Raw genomic sequence first — 22577 nt, forward strand, 5'->3', positions numbered from 1 at the left:
AAACATATGTCCAATTGCCGTTTGAAGTTGCTGTCGAATCTGACTCCACTACCTTTTTAGGTAATGCGTCCCCGCACTTTAAAAACATCTGTGTGGCAATATATATTACATGTATGACGTCTGGTTACTTGTCAGAGGAATTAGTTTCTCTACCTGCTCTATCAAATCCCTTAATTATTATGCATATCTCTATGAAGCAACCCTTATTGGCATAGGGTCAAGCAATCAGAGAGTTAAATGCATGGCTCAAAAGTGGTGTGTGTAAAGTGGTTTTAATTCATGGGACACAGGCACCAGAACTGAAGAATGAGAGATCTGTTCCATTGGGACGGGCTCCACTTATACCGGGCTGGGACCAGCATCCTGGCGAATCGAATAACTGGGGTTGTAGGTAGGGCTTTAAACTAAAACAAGGAGTGGGAAGGATCAGTTGTGGGGAAATTTGGAAATCTAAAGAGAAAAGTCAAGGCCACACAGCAACGTAGCGATTGGGTAAAATTAAGAATATTGTAACAGGAAGGGACAGAGTTTAATGGTACCACTGCAGAACAGAATAAGTTCAAAGCAGGGAATAATGGTCAAAAATTAAAATAAACTTTCTTTATCTGAATGCGTGAAACATTCATAACAAGATAGACGAATTCGTGGCACAAACAGAGATAAATGGATTTGCTCTAATAGCCATGACTGAGATATGGTTGCCTGGTGGCTAAGGTTGGGAACTAAATGTTCCAGCATAATTGACGTTTCTAAAAGACAGCCAGAGGGGAAACGGAGGGGGAATGGCCCTGCTAATTAAGGATGGCTTAAGGAAAGTAGCGAGAAAGTAACTTGGCTCAGAAGATTAGAAAGTAGAATAAGTATGGGTGGAGATAAGGAATAACAAGGGACAGAAACCACCTGAAGGTGTAACATTTAGGCCACATAGGAGTAGCAATACCGTTGGACAGAATATTAATCAAAAAATAGTCGGAGCTTGCAACAATAGTAATGCAATAATATTGAGGGATGGTAATCTTCATATAGACTGGGGAAATCAAATTAGCAAAGGTAGTCTGGAGAAGGAGTTCATGGAATGCTTTCGGGACAGTTTCCCAGAACAATATGTCATGGAATCAACCAGGGACCAGACTGTTTTAGATCTTGTATTGTGTAATGAGACAGGGTTAATAAGCAGTCTCATAATAAAGGATTCTGTGGGGCAGAGTGATCATAATATGATGGAATTTTACATTACTTTTGAGATGGATTTGCCTGAATCGGAAACTAGAGTTTTAAACTTAACTAAAACCAATTACGTAACTATGAGGGGTGAGAGGTAGAGGTAGATTGGGAAAATATATGCCATTAGATAAGCAGTGTCTAGCATTTAACGAAATATTTCATAATTCTCAACAAGATACATTCCATTGAGAAACATAAACGCCACTGGAAAAGTGATCCAACCGTGGCTAATTAAAAAAGTTAAGGATAGCATTAGATTGAAAGAAGAAGCTCATAATGTTGCAAATATTAACAGTAAGCCTGAGGATTGGGAGAGTGTCAGAAACCAGCAGATGTTGACCAAAAGTTAGATAAAAAGGGAAAAATTAGAATATGAGAAAACTAGCAAGAAATAGAAAAGCAGATTGTAAGAGTTCCTACAAGTATGTAAAAAGTGAAAGATTATCACAAGTAATCGATGGCTTAGAGGTTGAGACAGGAGAAATTATTATGGGGAATAAGGAAATGGCAGAAACTTTAACAAATATTTTGTATCTGTCTTCACAGTAGAAGACACAAAAAGCACACCGAAAATCGCGGGGAACTAATGGTGTAATGAGGGTCAGGAACTTAACTTAATTACTATAAGTAGAGAAAAAGTACAAGTGAAACTGCGGGTGTAAAATCCGACAAATCCCCTACAACTGACGGCCTACATCCAAGGTTCTAAAAGCGGTGGCTGAAGAGATAGTGGATGCATTGGTTTTGGTATTTCAATATTGCCTAGACTCTCGAAAGGTTCCAGCGGATCGGAAGGTCGCAAATGTAACACTGCTATTCAAGGAAAGATGGAGAGAAACAACAGGGAACCACAGGTCAGTTAGCCTGACATCCGTTGTCGGAAAAATGCTGGAATCCATTGTTAAGGAAGTGGTATCAAGTCACTTAGAAAATCATAACTTTATTAGGCAAAGACAACATGGTTTTATGAAAGGGAAATAATTTTTGACAAAATTATTATAGTTTTTGGAGTATGTAACTGCCAGAGTAGATAAAAGCGAACCAGTGCATATAGTATATTTGGATTGACAAAAGGCATTCGATAAGTTGCCATATAAAAGTGTATTACACAAGATTAGGGCTGATGGCTTGGGGGTAATTTAGTAGCATGGATAGAGGATTGGTTAATGGATAGAAAAAAGAGAGTACGTCTAAACGGACCTTTTTCAGGTTAGCAGGAAGTAACTAGTGGGGTATCGCAAGGAGCAGTGTTGGGGCCTCAACTATTTACAATTTATATTTATAATCTAGATGAAGGGACCGAAAATAATGTATCCAAGTTTGCTGATGACACAAAGCAGGGTGGGACAGTAAGCTGTGAGGAGAACTCAAAGAGGAAGCAATGGGATATAGATAGGCTAAGTGAATGGGCAGTAAGTTGACTGATGGAGTATAATGTAGAGAAATGAGAGGTTATTCACTTTGGTAGGAATAATAGAAAAACAGAATATTTTTTAAATGGTGAGAAACTTTCAAATGTTGGTGTTCAGAGAGATGTGGGTGTCCTCATGCAAGAAACACAGAAAGTTAGCATGCAGGTACAGCAAGCAATAAGGAAGGCAATTGGCATAGTGGCCTTTATTGCAAGGGGTTTCGAGTATAAGATAAGGAAGTATTGATACCATTGTACAGGGCCTTGGTGAGACCACACCTGGAGTACTGTGCACAGTTCTGGTCTCCTTATCAAAGGAAGGATATACTTGCCTTGGAGGCGGTGCAACATAGGTTCACTAAATTGATTCCTGGGATGAGAGTGCTGCCATATGATGAGAGATTGTGTAGAATGGGCCTATGCTCTCTGGAGTTTAGAAGAATGAAGGTGATCTCTTGAAACAATAAAGATTCAGAAGGGGATTGACAGGGTAGATGCTGAGAGGGGTATTCCACTGGCTGAAGTGTTTGGAATAAGGGGGCATAGTCGCAGGTTTATGGGTAGTCCATTTGAGACTGAGATGAGGAGGAATTTTTTCACTCAAAAAGTTGTGAATCTTTATAATTCGCTGCCCCAGAGGGCTGCGAATGCTGAGTCTCTGAGTATATTCAAGGTTGAGATAGATATATTTTTGGACCCTCTGAGAATCAAGGGATAAGGCGATCGGGCGGGAAAGATGACTTGAGGTCAGTGATCTGCCATGCTCTTATTGCATGACGGAGCAGGCTCCAGGGGTCGTATGGTCTAATACTGCTCTTACTTCTTAAGTGTTTATGTTCTTATATTATTTTGTTAATCCTCTCTGCTCTAAGGAGAACAATACCAGGCTATCCAATTTCTCCAAATAACTGAAATCCCTTAACGTTGGTAGCATTCTCGTAAATCTTCTCTGAGCCCTCTCCAAGGCCTTGCCATCCTTCCCAAAGTGTATGCCCATATTTGAATGCAATACTCCAGCTGAGGCTAACCAGTGTTTTATGAAGATCATAAAGCCATCAGTCGTGTTTTTTTAACGCTCTTAGGCCTATTAGAATTATTATTTAATGTGGCCACGTTTGGTTTAAACCGTTGATTTCTCTGGCTGCCACTTTTTTTTTCTCCTTCCTGTCTTTTGCTTTTGATCTTGTTTCCCATTCCTCTGTCTTCCTGCTCAGGTACCCACCCCCCTGCCATTTTAGTTTAACCCCTCCCCCACAGCACTAGCAAAGACTCTCCCTAGGACATTGGTTCCAGCCCTGCCCAGGTGCAAACCGTCCGGTTTGAACTGGCCCCACCTCCCCCAGAAACGGATCCAATATCCCAGGAACATGAATCCCTCTCCCTGGCACCATTCCTCTAGCCACGTATTCATCTGAAGTATCCTTCTATTTATACTCTGACTAGCACGTGGCGCTGGTAGCAATCCTAATCTCCTAACTCCCTATATTACGCTTTTAGGACATCATCCCGCTTTTTAACTATATCCTTGGTGCCTATATGCACCACAACAACTGGCTGTTCACCCTCCCCTGCCAAGATGTTCTGCAACCGCTCGGAGACATCCTTGACCCTTGCACCAGGGAGGCAACACACCAACCTGGAGTCTCGTTTGCGGCTGCAGAAACGACTATCTATTCCCCTTACAATAGAATCCCCTATTACAATAGCTCTACCCCTCTTTTCATTCCATTCTCTGCAGCAGATCCAACCCTGGTGCCAGGAAGTTGGCTGCTGCTGCCATCCTCTGATAAGCCATCCCCCCCAACTGTACTCAAAGTGGTGCATCTGTTGGAGAGGGGGATGGCCACAGGGGACCCCTGCACTACCTTCCTGGGCCTAGTACTCTGCCTGTTGGTAACCCATTCCCTTTCTTCCTGTCCAAAGTCTACCTGCGGTGCGTCCAACTCCGTAAACGTGCTATTCACGATTCCCTGAGCATCGTGAACGCTCCACTATGCATCCAATCGCAGCTCCAGTGCCGCAATAACTTCGTCCAGCATGGTCATTGCTTCCAGTAAGGCTTGCTCCTGTTCCATTTCAGTCTTGCCTTAAATCAAAATGATATCCTGTCGCAGGGAAAATCACCAGGACATTCTAATAAACGTGGCGTTTTCCTGAGCAAACAACATGAGAGGGCTGTCCTATGATGAGAGATGGGCCTATACTCTCGGGAGTTTAGAAGAATGAAAGCTGATCTCATTGAACCATACAAGATTCTGAAAGGGATTGAAAGGGTAGATGCTGACAGGTTGTTTCCCTTGGCTGGAGTGTTTAGAACTTGGGGGAATAGTCTCAGGATAAGGGTTAGGCCATTTAAGACCGAGATGAGGAGGAATTTCTTCACTCAGAGGATTGTGCATCTTTGGAGTACTCTGCCCCAGAGGGATGTGAATGCTGAGTGTTTGAGTATATTCAAGGCTGAGATAGATAGAGTATTACGGCTCAATGGGCCACATGGCTCTAACCACACACACTCATCAATACATAAAGAAGTAATGGAAAAGGTTTACTTCTCTAAAAATCCTGCTGCCGGTATCATGACTCGCACCAAGTTTCGTTCACCGACCACCCACTGTGCTCGCTGTCCTGCATTAGGTTACGGTCCAGCAACACCTCGATTTCAAAATTCTCTTGTTTTCAAATCTCTCCACGGGCTCGCCCCTCCTTTTCCTTGGAAACTCCAACCAACACACAGAGTACAACCAGTACACACTTCAAGGCCATGCAGAAACGCAGCGCGCTGCAGGTCACGTGCATCCGGCGATCCGGCATTTAAAGAGAAAAAACGTGCATGTGCTGAATTTTGAATAGGTCGCACAGCCCGTTGATGGGCCGGGCGGGACAAAGCAACAAATTGGAGGGACCATTGCCTATAACTCCCCGAGATCATATAATAGAATGGTTGCAGCACAGAAGGAGGACATTCGGCCTGTCGAGACCGTGCCGGCTCTCTGAAGCAGCACTTCCGCTATTCCCACACCCCCACCCTTTCCCCGTAGCCCTGCATTTTTTTTCCTTTCAGGTCCATATCGAATTCCCTTTTGAAAGCCACAAATGAATCTGCCTGCAGCACCCTTTCAGGCAGTGAATTCCAGATGCTATCCACACGGTACATAAACAATTTTCCCTCATGTTGCCTTTGATCTCTGTGCTCCTATTTTGTGTATACCTATTTTATTTGCTTCAGCTTTGACGGGTGTGCTTTCAGCTGCCTAGGCCCTAAAATCAGAAATTCCCTCCCGAAACTGCGCCACTTCTCTGTCTCTCCTCCTTTAAGACGCTTCTTAAAACCTAATTTTTCGACCAAGCTTTTGGGCATGTATCCTAAAATCTGAAATACAAAAGCAAAATACTGCGGATGCTGGAATTCTGAAATAAAAACCGAAAATGCAGCAAATACACAGCAAGTCCTGCAGCATCTGTGGAGAGCGTAACAGAGTTGTTGGAGAGAAGAGCAGAACTTCATCAATGTGGGCATTCTTAAAACAGAACTGGCAGTAAATTAAACACTAATACAGTTCTGACGAAGGGTCATCGACCTGAAAAGTTAACCCTGTTTTTCTCTCTCCACAGATGCTGCATGACCTGCTGAGTATTTCCAGCATTTTCTGTTTTTATGCCCTAATAACTTCTTGTGCGGCAGGGTGCGAAATTGTGTTTGATTACGCTCCTGTGGAGTGCCTTGGGACGCTTTACTACATTAATGGTGCTATATAAATACACGATAACAAGTCAATAAGGAGGAACTGTTTCCAGTGTCAGTTACAGGGGCATCAGAATTAAGAAAATTTGCAAAAGAATCAGTAGGATGTTTCCCCGCCTCGCCCTCGAGAAGGTGCAGAAAAGTGATGCAGCAAATTGTTGTGAGTGCCTGCAATGCTCTGCCTGAAAGGGTGGTGGAAGAAATTGAATAGTAATGTGGAAAAGTTAATTTGGATAATATTTGAAGGGAAAATAAATGCAGGGATTTAGTGAAAGAACAGAGGAATATGATTAATTGGATAGCCCTTTGAAAGAGGCAGCAGAGGTAGGTTGGGCAGAATGACCTGGTTCTGTGCTGTTTCATTGTTTCGGTAGTTAACAAGGTTAAACATTTTGCCAAAGTGCAGATTCGGCAGGCAGATTTGAAATTCGGGTTGTACGCGGTGTGGACTTGTAAGTGTAAATAATTTTTGATTTTTTGTGCAAAATATGTAATTTCTTAGTTGTAAGGATGTATATCAATGTGAACGTAGAGAGAAATTGAAATGTGAGCTTTGGGAATCGCTTATGAGTCAATTTGAATAGGCTGTGTTTTGGAGAAAGGCCCTTTTGTATCACAGCTCCCTCTGCCGGGAATAAAGCAAAGTTAACATTGAACACAAAATAACAGTGCATTTGAGAACTTAGTTGAAAGTCTAACTTTAATTGTAAAGCAAGGGGGGAGCAGGAACGCAGTATTCACTATCACAAATTTTGCAGTCGAGTATCCCGCATTTGAGGACATCGCAGGCGTCAGCACACCCGAAATGCATGGGCTAGACTCGTCCTGTAAAAATCACCTTCATGATCATGGGCACTCTCCCCTGCCAGGTAAGTATGCTTTCCATTGGCACACATTGCCTTGCCACATCATTCACTGCCTCTTACCGTCTCAACGATTAATTTTTTTAACCAAAATGCCCCATTCATTCAGGAAGTGCTGCTGTTTTCTCATGTCGATTCTGCTAAAATATTGCATTATATAATGATATACCCTTTGACATAACGCTGCAATAATTAAGAGCCAGGCATTTATATTTGCATGTTGCCCTGAAAAGGAAACGAATGCTCCCTCAGTATCTATTCTTCAGGCCACGGAATGTTTTCTGGAAATAAGTCTCTCCTTATATGTATTGGATCTGCAGTAAATATTTGTCATATCTTCACATGAACAATAATTCAGAATCTGATGTGTTTGAAAAAGCAATTTTCAACTTTTGCCCATAAAGACCGACAGGGACATAGTGAGGTTCTGGCCCATCAAGTCTTCATCACTTGTCACATTCACTCACTCTGGTTGAAATGTTTCACCAATAAACCTACATTCTTTTGTCTAAGCGGGTTTCACATTGTTGTCTTATAATAGTCCTGTGAAGTGTCTTGGGACGTTTTAACTATTTTAAAGGCGCTATATAAATACAAGTTGTTGTTGTCGTTTGTAATCTTTCTCACTCTTTTCAGTATGATCATTCAGTATAAGCATAGTCGTTAAATGATATAAGGAAAAACCACATTAACAGCTTAGAGACGGAGGTGGTTAATAAATGTCCCTTTATGTTGTTATATGTAAGGGAAACACCGGAAATATTGAAGTATTCGAGGCAACAGTGCAGCAATCCTAACTTCCTCCAGCATGGTCAGTGCTTGCAGTAAGGCTTTCTCCTGTTCCATTTCAGTCTTGCCTTAAACCAAAAAGATGTCCTGTAGCAGGAAATATCATCAGGACATTCTAATAACCGTGGAGTTTTCCTGAGCAAACAGCAGGAGAGGGCTCTCCTATGATGAGTGATGGGCCTATGCTCTCGGGAGTTTAGAAGAATGAGAGGTGATTTCATTGAACCATACAAGATTCTGAAAGGTATTGAAAGTGTAGATGCTGAGAGATTGTTTCCCTTGGCTGGAGTGTCTAGAAGTTGGGGGCATAGTCTCAGGGTAAGGGTTAGGCCATTTAAGACCGAGATGAGGAGGAATTTCTTCACTAAGAGGGTTGTGCATCTTTAGAATTCTATGCCCCAGAGGGATGTGAATGCTGAGTGTTTGAGTATATTCATTGCTGAGATAGATAGATTATTATGGCTCAATGGGCCGCATGGCTCTAACCACACACACACATCAATACATAAAGAAGTAACAGAAAAGGGTTACTTCTCCAAAAACCAAGCTGCTCATATCGTGACTCGCACCAAGTCTCGTTCACCCATCACCCCCTGTGCTCGCTGACCTGCATTGGGTCACAGTCCAGCAACGCCCCGATTTTAATAATCTACTGTTTTCAAATCCCTCACGGGCTCGCCCCTCCCTTTGCCTGTAACCTCCAACCAATACACACTACAACCAATACACACTTAAAGGCCGCGCAGAAACGCAGCGCGCTGCAGTCCCCGTGCATCTGGTGAGCCAGCATTTAAAGAGAAAATACGTGCACGTGCTGATTTCTGAATAGTTCGCACAGCCCGTTGACGGGGCCGGGCGGGCCAAACAAACAAATTAGAGGGACCATTGCCTACAACTCTCCGAGATCATATAATAGAATGGTTGCAGTACAGAAGGAGGCCATTCGGCCTGTGGAGCCCGTGTCAGCTCTCTGAAACAGCACTTCAGCTAGTCCCACTCCCCCACCCTTTCCCCGTAGCCCTGCAATTTTTTTCCTTTCAGGTCCATATCCAATTCCGTTTTGAAACCCACAACTGAATCTTCCTCCAGCACCCTTTCGGGCAGTGAATTCCAAAAGCTATCCACACGCTACATAATCAATGTTCCCTAATGTTGCCTTTGATCTCTGTGCTCCTGCAACTCGGGCCTGTTGCATATTACTGTTTTATTTGGTTCACCGTTGACGGGCATGCTTTCAGCCGCGTGGCCCTAAAATCAGTAATTCCCTCCTGAAACTGCGCCACTTCTCTGTCTCTCCTCCTTTAAGATGCTCCTTAAAACCTGACTTTTCGACCACGCTTTTGGTCATCTGCCCTAATATCTCAAATACAAAAACAAAATACTGCGGATGCTGCAAATCTGACGTAAAAACCGAAAATGCTGCAAATACACAGCAAGTCCTGCAGCATCTGTGGAGAGAGTAACAGAGTTGTTGGAGAGAAGAGCAGAACTTCATCAATGTGGGCATTCTTAAAAGAGAACTGGCAGTAAATTAAACACTAATACAGTTCTGACGAAGGGTCATCGACCTGAAAAGTTAACCCTGTTTTCTCTCTCCACAGATGCTGCCTGACCTGTTGAGTATTTCCAGCATTTTCTGTTTTTATGTCCTAATATCTCCTTGTGCGGCAGGGTGTGATATTTGGTTTGATAACGCTCCTGTGGAGTGCCTTTGTGACGTTTAACTACATTAATGGGGCTATATAAATACAAGATAACAAGTCAATAAGGAGAAACTGTTTCCAGTGTCAGTTACAGGCACAACAGATTTAAGAAAATTTGCAAAAGAACCAGTCGGATGTTTCCCCGCCTCCCCCTCGTGAAGATGAAAATAAGTGATGCAGAAAATAGTTGTGAGTGCCTGCAATGCTCTGCCTGAAAGGGTGGTTGAAGCAAATTGAATAGTAATGTTGAAAAGGTAATTTGGATGATATTTGAAGGTAAAATAATTGCAGGGATTTGGTGAATGAACAGAGGAGTATGATTAATTGGATAGCCCTTTGAAAGAGCCAGCAAAGGTACGATGGGCCGAATGTCCTGGTTCTGTGCTGCATCATTGTTTCTGTAGTTAACAAGGATAAACATGTGGCCAAAGTGTAGAGTTGGCAGGCAGATTTGAAAATCTGGTTGTACGCGGTGTGGACATGTAAGTCTGAATAATTTTTGATCTTTTGTGCAAAATATGTATTTTCTTAGTTGTAAGGATGAATATGAACGTGAGCGTAGAAAGAAATTGAAATGTGAGCTTTGGGAATCGCTTATGAGTCAATTTGAATAGGCTGTGTTTTGGAGAAAGGCCCTTTTGTATCGCAGCTCACTCTGTGGAGAATAAAGCAAAATATTACAAGCAGAATAACGCTGCATTTGAGAGCTAGTTGAAAATCTAACTTTTAATTATAAAGCCAGGTGAGAGCGCAAACGCAGTCCCGCACTACCACAAATTTTGCAGCCGAGTATCCCGCATTTGAAGACATCGCAGGCATCAGCACACCCGAAGTGCAATGGACTAACCTCATCGTGGTAAAACCATCTTCATGATCATGGTTTCTCCACTGCCAGATAAGTATAATTTCCATCGGCACACATTGCCTCGCCACATCATTCACTGCCTCTTACCGTCTCAATGACTCATTTTTTAAATCAAAATTCCCCCTTCATTCAAAGAGTGCTGTTGTTTTCTCATGTCGATTCCGCTAAAATATTGCAGTATATAATGATATACCCTTTGACAAATCGCTGCAATAATAAAGAGCCGGACAAGCATATTTGCATATCACCCTTAAAAGGAAACGAACTCTCCCTCAGTAACTTTTCTTCAGGCCATAGAAAGTGTTCGGGAAATAAATCTCTCCTTATATGTATTGCATCTGAAGTAAATGTTTGTCTTATCTTCATATGAACAATCATTCGGAATCTGATGTGATTAAAAAAGCAAGTTTCAACTTTTGCCCATAAAGACCGATAGGGACATAGTGAGGTTCTGGCCGATCAAGTCTTCATCACTTGTCACATGAAATAATTCACCAATAAACCTACCTTCTTTTGTTTAAGCGGGTTTCACATTGTTGTCTTATAATAGTCCTGTGAAGTGTCTTGGGACGTTTTAACAATGTTAATGGCGCTATATAAATACAAGTTGTTGTTATCATTTGCAATCTTTCTCACTCTTTTCAGTCTGATAATTCAGTATAATCATAGTGATTAAATGATATAAGGAAAAGCCACATTAAGAGCTTAGAGACGGAGGTGGATAATAAATGTCCCTTTATCTTGTTATATGTAAGGGAGACACCGGAAATATTGAAGTATTCTAGCCAACAGTGCAGCAATCCTAACTTCCTCCAGCATGGTCAGTGCTTGCAGTAAGGCTTTCTCCTGTTTCATTTCAGACTTGCCTTAAATCAAAATGATGTCCTGTAGCAGGGAATATCACCAGGACATTCTAATGACTGGCGTGTTCCTGAGCAAACAACATGAGAGGGCTGTCCTATGATGAGAGACGGTGATATACTCTCGGGAGTTTAGAAGAATGAGAGGTGATATCATTGAACGAGACAGGATTCTGAAAGGGATTGAAAGGGTAGATGCTGAGAGGTTGTTTCCCTTGGCTGGAGTGCCTAGAACTTGGGGGCATAGACTCAGGATACGGGTTAGGCCATTTAAGACTGAGATGAGGAGGAATTTATTCTCTCGGAGGGTTGTGCATCTTTGGAATTCTCTGCCCCAGAGGGATGAGAATGCTGAGTGTTTGAGTATATTAAAGGCAGAGATAGATAGATTATTACGGCTCAATGGGCCACATGGCTCTAACCACACGCACTCATCAATACATAAAGAAGTAACAGAAAAGTGTTACTTCTCCAAAAACCCTGCTGCCCATATCGTGATTCGCAGCAAGACTCGTTCACCCATCACCCCCTGTGCACCCTCACCTGCATTGGGTCACGGTCCAGCAATGCCTCGATTTTAAAATTCTCTTGTGTTCAAATCCCTCCACGGGCTCACCCCTCACTTTCCCTGTCACCTCCAACCAATACACACTACAACCAATATGCACTTCAAGGCGGCGCAGAAACGCAGCGTGCTGCAGGGCCCGTGCATCCGGTGAGTCGGCATTTAAAGAGAAAAAACGTGCACGTGCTGATTTTTGAATATGTCGGACAGCCCGTTGACGGGGACGGGCGGGCCAAAGCATAAATTAGATGGACCATTGCCTACAACTCTCCGAGACCATATAATAGAATGGTTGCAGCACAGAAGGAGGCCATTCGGCCTGCCGAGATTCTGCCGGCTCTCCGAAACAGCACTTCAGCTAGTCTCCCTCCCCCACCCTTTCCCCGTAGCCCTGTAAATATTTTCCTTTCACGTCCATATCCAATTCCCTTTTGAAAGCCACAATTGAATCTGCCTCCAGCACCCTTTCAGGCAGTGAATTCCAGATGCTATCCATACGCTACATAAACAATTTTGCCTCAAGTTGCCTTTGATCTCTGTGCTCCTGCAATTCGGGCCTCTTGCGTATTCCTATTTTATTTTCTTCGCCGTTGACGGGCGTGCTTTCAGCTTCCTAGGCACTAAAATCAGGAATTCCCTCCCGAAACTGCGTTACTTCTCTGTCTCTCCTCCTTTAAGACGCTTCGTAAAACATAACTTTTCAACCAAGCTTTTGGTCATCTGTCTTAATATCTCAAATACAAAAGCAAAATACTGTGGATGCTGGAAATCTGAAAAAAATAAACAAAATGCTCCAAATACACAGCAAGTCAGGCAGCATCTTTGGAGTGAGTAACAGAGTTTTTCGAGCAAGGAGCAGAAATTCTTCAATGTGGGCATTCTTAAAAGTGAAGTGGCAGTGAATTAAACTGTAATACAGTTCTGACGAAGGGTCATCGACCTGAAACGTTAACCCTGTTTTTCTCTCTCCACAGATGCTGCCTGACCTGCTGAGTATTTCCAGCATTTTCTGTTTTTACGTCCTAACATCTTCTTGTGACCCAGGGTGTGAAATTTTGTTTGATAACGCTCCTGTGGAGTGGCTTGGTCCGTTTTACTACATTAATGGTGCCATATAAATACAAGATAACAAGTCAATAAGGAGAAACTGTTTCCAGTGTCATTTACAGGGGCAACAGATTTAAGAAAATTTGCAGAAGAACCAGTAGGATGTTTCCCCACCTCCCCCTCGAGAAGGTGAAAAAAGTGATGCAGAAAATTGTTGTGAGTGCCTGCAATGCTCTGCCTGAAAGGGTGGTTAAAGCTAATTGAATAGTAATGTTGAAAAGGTAATTTGGATAATATTTGAAGGTAAAATAATTGCAGGGATTTGGTGAAAGAACAGAGGAGTATGATTAATTGGATAGCCCTTTGAAAGAGCCAGCAGAGAAACAATGGGCCGAATGACGTGTTTCTGTGCTGTATCATTGTTTCTGTAGTTAACAAGGTTAAACATTTTGCCAAAGTGCAGAGTTGTCAGGCAGATTTGAACATCTGGTGGTACGCGGTGTGGACTTGTAAGTGAATAATTTTAGATTTCTTGTGCAAAATATGTAATTTATTAGTTGTAAGGATGAATATCAACGTGAGCGTAGAGAGAAATTGAAATGTGAGCTTTGGGATTCGCTTATGAGTCAATTTGAAAAGGCTGTGTTTTGGAGAAAGGCTCTTTTGCATCAGAACTCTCTCTGTCGGGAATAAAGCAAAGTTAAAATTGAAAGCAAAATAACAGCGCATTTGAGAGCTTAGTTGAAAATATAACTTTAATTGTAAAGTCAGGAGGGAGCGCGAATGCAGTCGAGTAACCCGCATTTGAGGACATCGCATGCGTCAGCACACCCAAAGTACGATGGACTAGCTTCAGCCTGGGAGAACCACCTTCATAATCATGGTCTCTCCACTGCCAAGTAAAGATGCTTTCCATACATTGGCTCGCCACATCATTCACTGCCTCTTACTGTATCGGTGACACATTTTTAAAATCAAAATTCCCCTTCATTCAGACAGTACTGCTGTTTTCTCATGTCGATTCTGCTAAAATATTGCATTATATAATGATATACCCTTTGACGAAACTCTGCAATAACAAAGAGCCGGATATGCATAGTTGCCTATTGTCATTAAAAGGAAACGAACGCTCCCTCAGTAACTTTTCTTCAGGCCACGGAAAGTTTTCTGGAAATAAATCTCTCCTTATATGTATTGCATCTGAAGTAATAATCTGAAGTTTGTCTTATCTTCACATGAACAATAATTCGGAATCTGATGTGTTTGAAAAAGCAATTTTCAAGTTTTGCCCATAACGACCGATAGGGACATCGTGAGGTTTTGGCCCATGAAGTCTTCATCACTTGTCACATTCACTCGCTGTGGTTGAAATATTTCACCAATAAACCTACCTCCTTCTGTTTGAGTGTGTTTCACATTGTTTCTTATTCTAGTCCTGTGAAGTGTCTTGGGACGTTTTAACTATGTTAAAGGCGCTATATAAATACAAGTTGTTGTTGTCGTTTGCAATCTTTCTCACTCTTTCAGTATGATCATTCATTATAATCATACTGATTAAATGATATAAGGAAAAGCCACATTAAGAGCTTAGGGACGGAGGTGGATAATAAATGTCCCTTGATCTTGTTATATGTAAGGGAGACACCGGAAATATTGAAGTATTCTAGCCAACAGTGCAGCAATCCTAACTTCCTCCAGCATGGTCAGTGCTTGCAGTAAGGCTTTCTCCTGTTTCATTTCAGACTTGCCTTAAATCAAAATGATGACATGTAGCAGGGGCTATCACCAGGACATTCGAATAACCGTGGCGTCTTCCTGAGCATACAACATGAGAGGGCTGTCCTATGATGAGAGATGGTGATATACTCTCGGGAGTTTAGAAGAATGAGAGGTGATCTCATTGAACCAGACAAGATTCTGAAAGGGATTGAAAGGGTAGATGCTGAGAGGTTGTTACCCTTGGCTGGAGTGCCTAAAACTTGGGGGCATAGACTCAGGATAAGGGTTAAGCCATTTAAGACTGAGATGAGGAGGAATTTCTCCACTCAGAGGGTTGTGCATCTTTGGAATTCACTGACTCAGAGGGTTGTGAATTCTGAGTGTTTGAGTATATTCAAGGCTGCGATAGATAGATTATTACGGCTCAATGGGCCACATAGCTCTAACCACACGCACTCATCAATACATAAAGAAGTAACAGAAAAGGGTTACTTCTCCAAAAGTCCTGCTGCCTGTATCGGGACTCGCACCAAGTCTCGCTCACCTATCACCCCCTGTGCTCGCTCACCTGCATTGGGTCACGGTCCAGCAACGCCTCGATTTTAAAATTCTCTTGTTTTCAAATCCCTCCACTGGCTCGCCCCTCCCTTTCCCTGTAACCTCCAACCAATACACACTACAACCAATACATACATAGATACATACATAGAAGATAGGAGCAGCAGTAGGCCTTTTGGCCCTTCGAGCCTGCTCCGCCATTCAATTAGATCATGGCTGATCATCCAAATTCAGGACCCGGTCCCTGCCTTCTCCCCATATCCCTTGATCACTTTAGACTTAAGAAATATATCCAACTCTTTCTTGATTATATTTAATGAACTGGCCTCCACCGCCCTCTGTGGCAGAGAATTCCATAGGTTCACCACTCTCTGGGTGAAGAAATTCCTCCACATTTCAGTCCTAAATGGCTTACCCCTTATCCTTAGACTATGACCCGTGGTTCTGGACTCCCCGGCCATCAGAAACATCCTTCCTGCATCTAGTCTGTCCAGGCCTGACAGAATTTTATAGTTTTCGATGAGATACCCTCTCAGTCTTCTAAACTCCAGTGAGTATAAGCCCAATCGACACAATCTCTCCTCATACGTCATTCCTGCCATCCCAGGTATCAGCCTGGTGAATCTTCGCTGCACTCCTTCAATGGCAATAACGTCCTTCCTCTGGTAAGGCGATCAAAACTGCACACAATACTCAAGGTGTGGTCTCACCAAGGCCCTGCACAACTGCAGCAAGACATCGTTGTTCTTGCACTCGAACCCTCTTGCTACGAAGGCCAACATACCATTTGCCTTCTTAACCGCCTGCTGCACCTGCATGCTTACCTTCAGCGACTGGTGTACAAGAACACCCAGGTCTCTTTGCACTTCCCCTTCTCCCAATCTATTACCATTCAAATATTAATCTGCCTTCCTGTTTTTGCCACCAAAGTTGATAACCTCACATTTATCCACATTATAGTGCATTTGCCATGTTTCTGCCCAATCACCCAACCTGTCCAAACCGTGCTGGAGTTTCACGACATCCTCCTCACAGCATACCCTCCCCCCCAGCTTTGTGTCGTCTGCAAATTTGGAGATATTACATCCAATTCCCTCGTCCAGATCATTAATATATATTGTAAACAGCTGGGGTCCTAGGACCGAACCTTGCGGTACCCCACTAGTGACTGCCTGCCACTCGGAAAACGACCCATTTATTCCAAATCTTTGCTTTCTGTCCGCCAACCAGTTCTCTATCCAAGTCAATACCTTGCCCCCAATCCCATGTGCCTTAATTTTGCACGCTAATCGCTTATGCGGGACCTTATGGAAAGCCTTCTGAAAGTCCAAATACACCACATCCACTCGTTCTCCCTTATCTATTTTACCAGTTACATCCTCAAAAAATTCCAGTAGTTTAGTCAAGCATGATTTACCTTTTGTAAATCCATGTTGACTTTGTCTGATCCAGTCACTGCTTTCCAAGTGCTCTGCTATTACATATTTTATAAAGTACTCTAGCATTTTCCCCACTACTGATGTCAAGCTTACCGGTCTATAATTCCCCGCCTTTTCTCTACCATCTTTTTTGAATAGTGCGGTAACATTAGCTACCCGCCAATCTATGGGTACCATTACAGAGTCTATCGAGTTCTGGAAGATGACCAGCAATGCATCTACTATTTCTACGGCCACTTCCTTAAGTTCCCTGGGATGTAGATTATCAGGCCCTGGGGATTTATCGGCCTTCAGTCCCATCAATTTTCCTAACACAATTTCCCTACAAATACTGATTTTTTCAGTTCCACCCTTTCATCAGACCCTATGTTCATCGGATACACACTTCAAGGCCGTGCAGAAACGCAGTGTGCTGCAGGTCCCGTGCATCCGGTGAGCCTTAAAGCGAAAAAATATGCACGTGCTGAATTTTGAATAGGTCGCACAGCCCGTTGACGGGGTCGGGCGGGCCAAAGAAACAAATTAGAGGGACCATTGCCTACAAATCTCCGAGATCATATAATAGAATGGTTGCAGCACAGAAGAAGGCCATTCGGTCTGTCGAGACCGTGCCGTCTCTCTGAAACAGCACTTCAGCTAGTCCCACTCCCCCGCCCTTTGCCTGTAACCCTGTAATTTTTTTCCTTTCAGGTACATATCCAATTCCCTTTTGACAGCCACAATTGAATCTGCCTGCAGCACCCTTTCAGGCTGTGAATGCTAGAGGTTATCCACACGCAACAGAAACAATATTCCCTCATGTTGCCTTTGAACCCTGTGCTCCTGCAATTCGGGCCCCTTGCGTATTCCTATTTTATTTGCTTCACCGTTGATGGGCGTGTTTTCAGCTGCTTAGCCCCAAAATCAGGAATTCCCTCCCGAAACTGCGCCACGTCTCTGTCTCTCCTCCTTTAAGGCGCTCCTTAAAGCCTAACATATCGATCAAGCTTTTGGTCATCTGTCCTAATATCTCAAGTACAAAAGCAAAATACTGTGGCTGTTGGAAATCTGAAATGAAATCCGAAAATCCTGCACATACACAGCAAGTAAGGCAGCATCTGTGGAGAGAGTAACAGAGTTGCTGGAGAGAAGATGCAGAACTTCAGCAATGTGGGCATTCTTAAAAGAGTAGTGGCAGTGAATTAAACAGTAATGCGGTTCTGACGAAGGGTCATCGACCTGAAACATTAACTCTGTTTTTCTCTCTCCACAGATGCTGCCTGACCTGCTGAGTATTTCCAGCATTTTCTGTTTTTCTGTCCTAATATCTTCTTGTGCGGCAGTGTGAAATTTTGTTTGATAATGCTCCTGTGGAGTGCCTTCGGATGTTTTACTGCATTAATGGTGCTATATAAATATAAGATAACAAGTCAATATAGTGAAACTGTTTCCAGTGTCAGTTACAGGGGCAACATATTTAAGAAAAGTTGCAAAAGAACCAGTAGGATGTTTCCCCGCCTCCCCCTCGAGAAGGTGAAAAAAAGTGATGCAGAAAATTGTTGTGAGTGCCTGCAATGCTCTGCCGGAAAGGGTGGTTGAAGCAAACTGATAGTAATGTTGAAAAGGTAATCGGGATAATATTTGAATGTAAAATTTTTGCAGGGAATTGGTGAAAGAACAGAGGATTATTATTAATTGGATAGCCGTTTGAAAGAGCCAGCAGAGATACGATGGACCTGGTTCTGTGCTGTATCAATGTTTCTGCAGTTGACAAGGTTAAACATTTTGCCAAAGTGCAGAGTTGGCAGGCAGCTTCGAAAATATGGTTGTAAGCGGTGTGGACTTGTAAGTGCAAATAATTTTAGATTTTTTGTGCAAAATATGTAATTTCTCAGTTGTCAAGATAAATATCAACGTGAGCGTAGAGAGAAATTGAAATGTGAGCTTTGGGAATCGCTTATGAGTCAATTTGAACACGCTGTGTTTTGGAGAAAGGCCGTTTTGTGTCACAGCTCCCTCTATCGGGAATAAAGCAAAGTTAGGATTGAGAGGAAAATAACTGTGTGTTGAGAGGTCAGTTGAAAAATCTAACTTCAATTGCAAAGCCAGTGAAGAGCGCGAACGCAGTGCCCGGCTATCAGAAATTTTGCAGTCGAGTATCCCGCATTTGGGGACATCACAGGCGCCAGTACACCCGAAGTACAATGAGCTAACCTCACCCTGGCAAAACTACCTTCTTGATCATGGTTTCTCCCCTGCCAGGTAAGTAAGTTTTCCAGGTGCACACACTGCCTCGCCACACCTTCCACTGCCTCTTACCGGCTCAACGACACCTTTTTTTAAATCACAATGTCCATTCATTCAGAAAGTGCTGCTGTTTTCTCCTGTCGATTCTGCTAAAATATTGCAATATATAATGCTGTACCCTTTGACAAAACGCTGCAATAATGCAGAGCCGGCAATGCATATTCGCTCATTTCCCTTAAAATGAAACAAACGCTCACTCACTAACTTTCTTACGGCCGCAGAATGTTTTCTGGAAATAAATCTCTCCTTATATTTATTGCATCTGAAGTAAATGTTTGTCATATCTTCACATGAACCATAATTCGGAATCTGGTGTGTTTGAAAAAGCAATTTTCAAGTTTTGCCCATAAGGACCGAAAGGGACATAGTGAGGTTCTGGCCCAGCAAGACTTCATCAATTGTCACATTCACTCACTGTGGTTGCAATATTACACCAATAAACCTACCTTCTTTTTTTTAAGCGGGTTTCACATTTTTTGTCTTATTTACTTTTTTACTACGTTAAAGACGCTATAGAAATAAAATTTATTGTTGTTTGCAATCTTTCTCTTTATTTTCAGTTTGATCATTGTCCTCATAGTGATTAAATGATATAAGGAAAAGTCACATTAAGAGCTGAGAGACGGAGGTGGAAAATAAATGTTTCTTAATGTTGTTATATGTAAGGGAGTCACTGGAAATATTGAAGTATTCGAGCCAACAATGCAGCAAACCCAACTTCCTCCAGCATGGTCATTGCTTCCAATAAGGCATTCTCCTGTTCCGCTTCAGCCTTTCCTTAAATCAAAATGATGTCCTGCAGCAGGGAATATCACCAGGACCTTTTAAGAACTGTGGCATTTTCCTTTACAAACAACATGAAAGGGCTGCCCTATGATGAAAGATTGTTTAGAACAGGTAGATAAGGTGGTTAAAAAGGCATATGGGATACTTGCCTTCACTAGCCGAGGCATAGAATATAAGAGCAGGGAGGTTATGATGGAGCTGTACTAAACGCTGGTAAGGCCACAGCTGGAGTATTGTGTGCAGTTCTGGTCGCCTCACTATAGGAAGGATGTGATTGCTTTGGAGAGGGTGCAGAGAAGATTCACCAGGATGTTACCTGGGATGGAGCGCCTCAGCTATGAAGAAAGACTAAATAGGCTGGGGTTGTTTTCCTTGGAGCAAAGAAGGCTGAGGGGGGACCTGATTGAGGTGTACAAAATGATGAGGGGCATAGATAGGGTAGATAAAGAGGAACTTTTCCCCTTAGTAGGGGGGTCAATAACAAGGGGGCATAGATTCAAGGTAAGGGGCAGGAGGTTTAGAGGGGATTTGAGGAGGAACTTTTTCACCCAGAGGGTGGTTCGGGTCTGGAACTCACTGCCTGAAAGGGTGGTAGAGGCAGGAACCCTCACAACATTCAAGAAGCATTTGGATGAGCACTTGAAATGCCATTGCATACAAGGCTATGGACCAAATGCTGGAAAATGGGATCAGATTGGACAGGGCTTGATGGACGGCGCAGACACGATGGACCGAAGGGCCTCTTTCTGTGCTGTATAACTCTATGGTCTATGGCCTATCGCCTAGAATGGGCCGATACTCTCGATAGTTTAGATGAATGAGAGGTGATCTCATTGAACCAGACAAGATTCTGAAAGGCTTTGAAAGGGTAGATGCTGAGAGGTTGTTTCCCTTGGCTGGAGTGTCTAGAACTAGGGGGCATAGTCTCAGGATAAGGGGTAGGCCATTTAAGTCAGAGATGAGGAGGAATTTCTTTACTCAGAGGGTTGTGCATCTTTGGAATTCTCTGCCCTCGTGGGCTATGAATGCTGAGCGTTTGAGTGTATTCAAGGCTGTGATCAAAAGATTTTTATGGCTCAAGGGGATGCATGGCCTACTCCTGCTCTAACCACACGCACACATCAATAAATAAAGAAGAAACGGAAAGGGTTACTTCGCCAAAAACCCTGCTGCGCATATCATGACTCACAGCAAGTCTCGTTCACTCATCACCCCCTCTGCTCGCTGACCTGCATTGGGTCACGGTCCAGCAACGCCTCGATTTTAAAATTCACTAGTTTTGAAATCCCTCCACGGGTTCGCCCCTCCCTTTCACTGTAACCTCCAACCAATACACACTATAACCAATACACACTTTAAGGCCAGGCAGAAATGCAGCGTGCTGCACGTCCCACGCATACGGTGAGCCGGCATTTAACGAGAAAGAACATGCATGTGCTGAATTTTGAATAGGTCTCACAGCCCGTTGACGGGTCGGCCGGGCCAAAGAAACAAATTAGAGGGACCAATGTTTACAACTCTCCGAGATCATATAATAGAATGGTTGCAGCACATAAGGAAGCCATATCGACCTTTCGAGCCCGTGCCGGCTCTCTGAAACAGCACTTCAGCTAGCCCCACTCTTCCACACTTATCCCGTAGCCCTGAAATTTTTTTCCTTTCTGGTCCATATCCAATTCCCTTTTGAAAGCCACAATTGAATCTGCCTCCAGCACATTTTCAGGCAGTGAATTCCAGATGCTATCCACACTCATCATAAAAAAAGTTCTCTCATGTTGTCTTTTATCTCTGTGCTCTGCAATTCGGGCTTCTTGCGTATTCCCACTTTATGCTCACATTTATATTCATCCTTACAACTGAGAAATTACATATTTTTCCACAAAAAATCAAAACTTATTCACACTTACAATTCCTCATCGCGTACAACCAGATTTTCAAAGCTGCCTGCCAACTCTGCACTTCGGCAAAATGTTTAACCTTGTTAACTGCAGAAAAAATGATACAGCACAGAACCAGGTCATTCAGCCCATCGTACCTCTGCTGGCTCTTTCAAAGGGCTATCCAATTAATCATACCCCTCTGTTCTTTCACCAAATCCCTGCAATGATTTTACCTTCAAAGATTATCCAATTTACCTTTTCAACATTACTATTCAATTTGCTTCAACCACCCTTTCAGGCAGAGCATTGCAGGCACTCACAACTATTTTCTGCATCACTTTTTTCACCTCGAGAGGGAGGTGGGGAAACAGCCTATTGGTTATTTTGCAAATTTTCTTAAACCTGTTGCCCCTGTAACTGACACTGGAAACAGTTTCTCCTTATTGACTTGTTATCTTGTATTTATATAGCACCATTAATGTAGTAAAGCGTCCCAAGGCACTCCACAGGAGCGTTATCAAACAAAATTCACATCCTGCCGCACAAGAAGATATTAGGACATAAAAACAGAAAATGCTGGAAATGCTCAGCAGGACAGCCAGCATCTGTGGAGAGAGAAAAACATGGTTAAAGTTTCAGTTCGATGGCCCTTCGTAAGAATTGTATTACTGTTTAACTCACTGCCACTTCTCTTTTAAGAATGCCCATATTGATGAAGTTCTGCTCTTCTCTCCAACAACTCTGTTACTCTCTCCACAAATGCTGCAGGACTTGCTGTGTATTTGCAGCATTTTCGGTTTTTATTTCAGATTTCCAGCATCCGCAGTATATTGCTTTTGC

General features: G+C 42.9%; 3 non-coding genes and 1 pseudogene across 3 annotated transcripts; all 4 read right to left on the reverse strand.

The window, feature by feature from the left end:
* Window positions 1–7095: 7095 nt before the first annotated feature.
* On the reverse strand, window positions 7096–7254 carry LOC147088257 (U1 spliceosomal RNA). Its single transcript, XR_015075465.1, has one exon. It is a non-coding gene; the product is annotated as a U1 spliceosomal RNA (small nuclear RNA).
* A 3217-nt stretch (window positions 7255–10471) lies between these two features.
* On the reverse strand, window positions 10472–10635 carry LOC147088258 (U1 spliceosomal RNA). Its single transcript, XR_015075553.1, has one exon. It is a non-coding gene; the product is annotated as a U1 spliceosomal RNA (small nuclear RNA).
* A 3215-nt stretch (window positions 10636–13850) lies between these two features.
* On the reverse strand, window positions 13851–13976 carry LOC147088259 (U1 spliceosomal RNA; annotated as a pseudogene).
* A 4893-nt stretch (window positions 13977–18869) lies between these two features.
* Window positions 18870–19034, reverse strand: LOC147088260 (U1 spliceosomal RNA). The gene has a single exon (XR_015075541.1). It is a non-coding gene; the product is annotated as a U1 spliceosomal RNA (small nuclear RNA).
* Between the last annotated feature and the right edge of the window lie 3543 nt (window positions 19035–22577).

Source organism: Somniosus microcephalus, unplaced genomic scaffold (genome assembly GCF_052327205.1).
Source record: "Somniosus microcephalus isolate GS21.2 unplaced genomic scaffold, FLI_Smic_1.0 unresolved_chr5, whole genome shotgun sequence".
In the NCBI taxonomy this organism is placed as follows: Eukaryota; Metazoa; Chordata; class Chondrichthyes; order Squaliformes; family Somniosidae; genus Somniosus; species Somniosus microcephalus.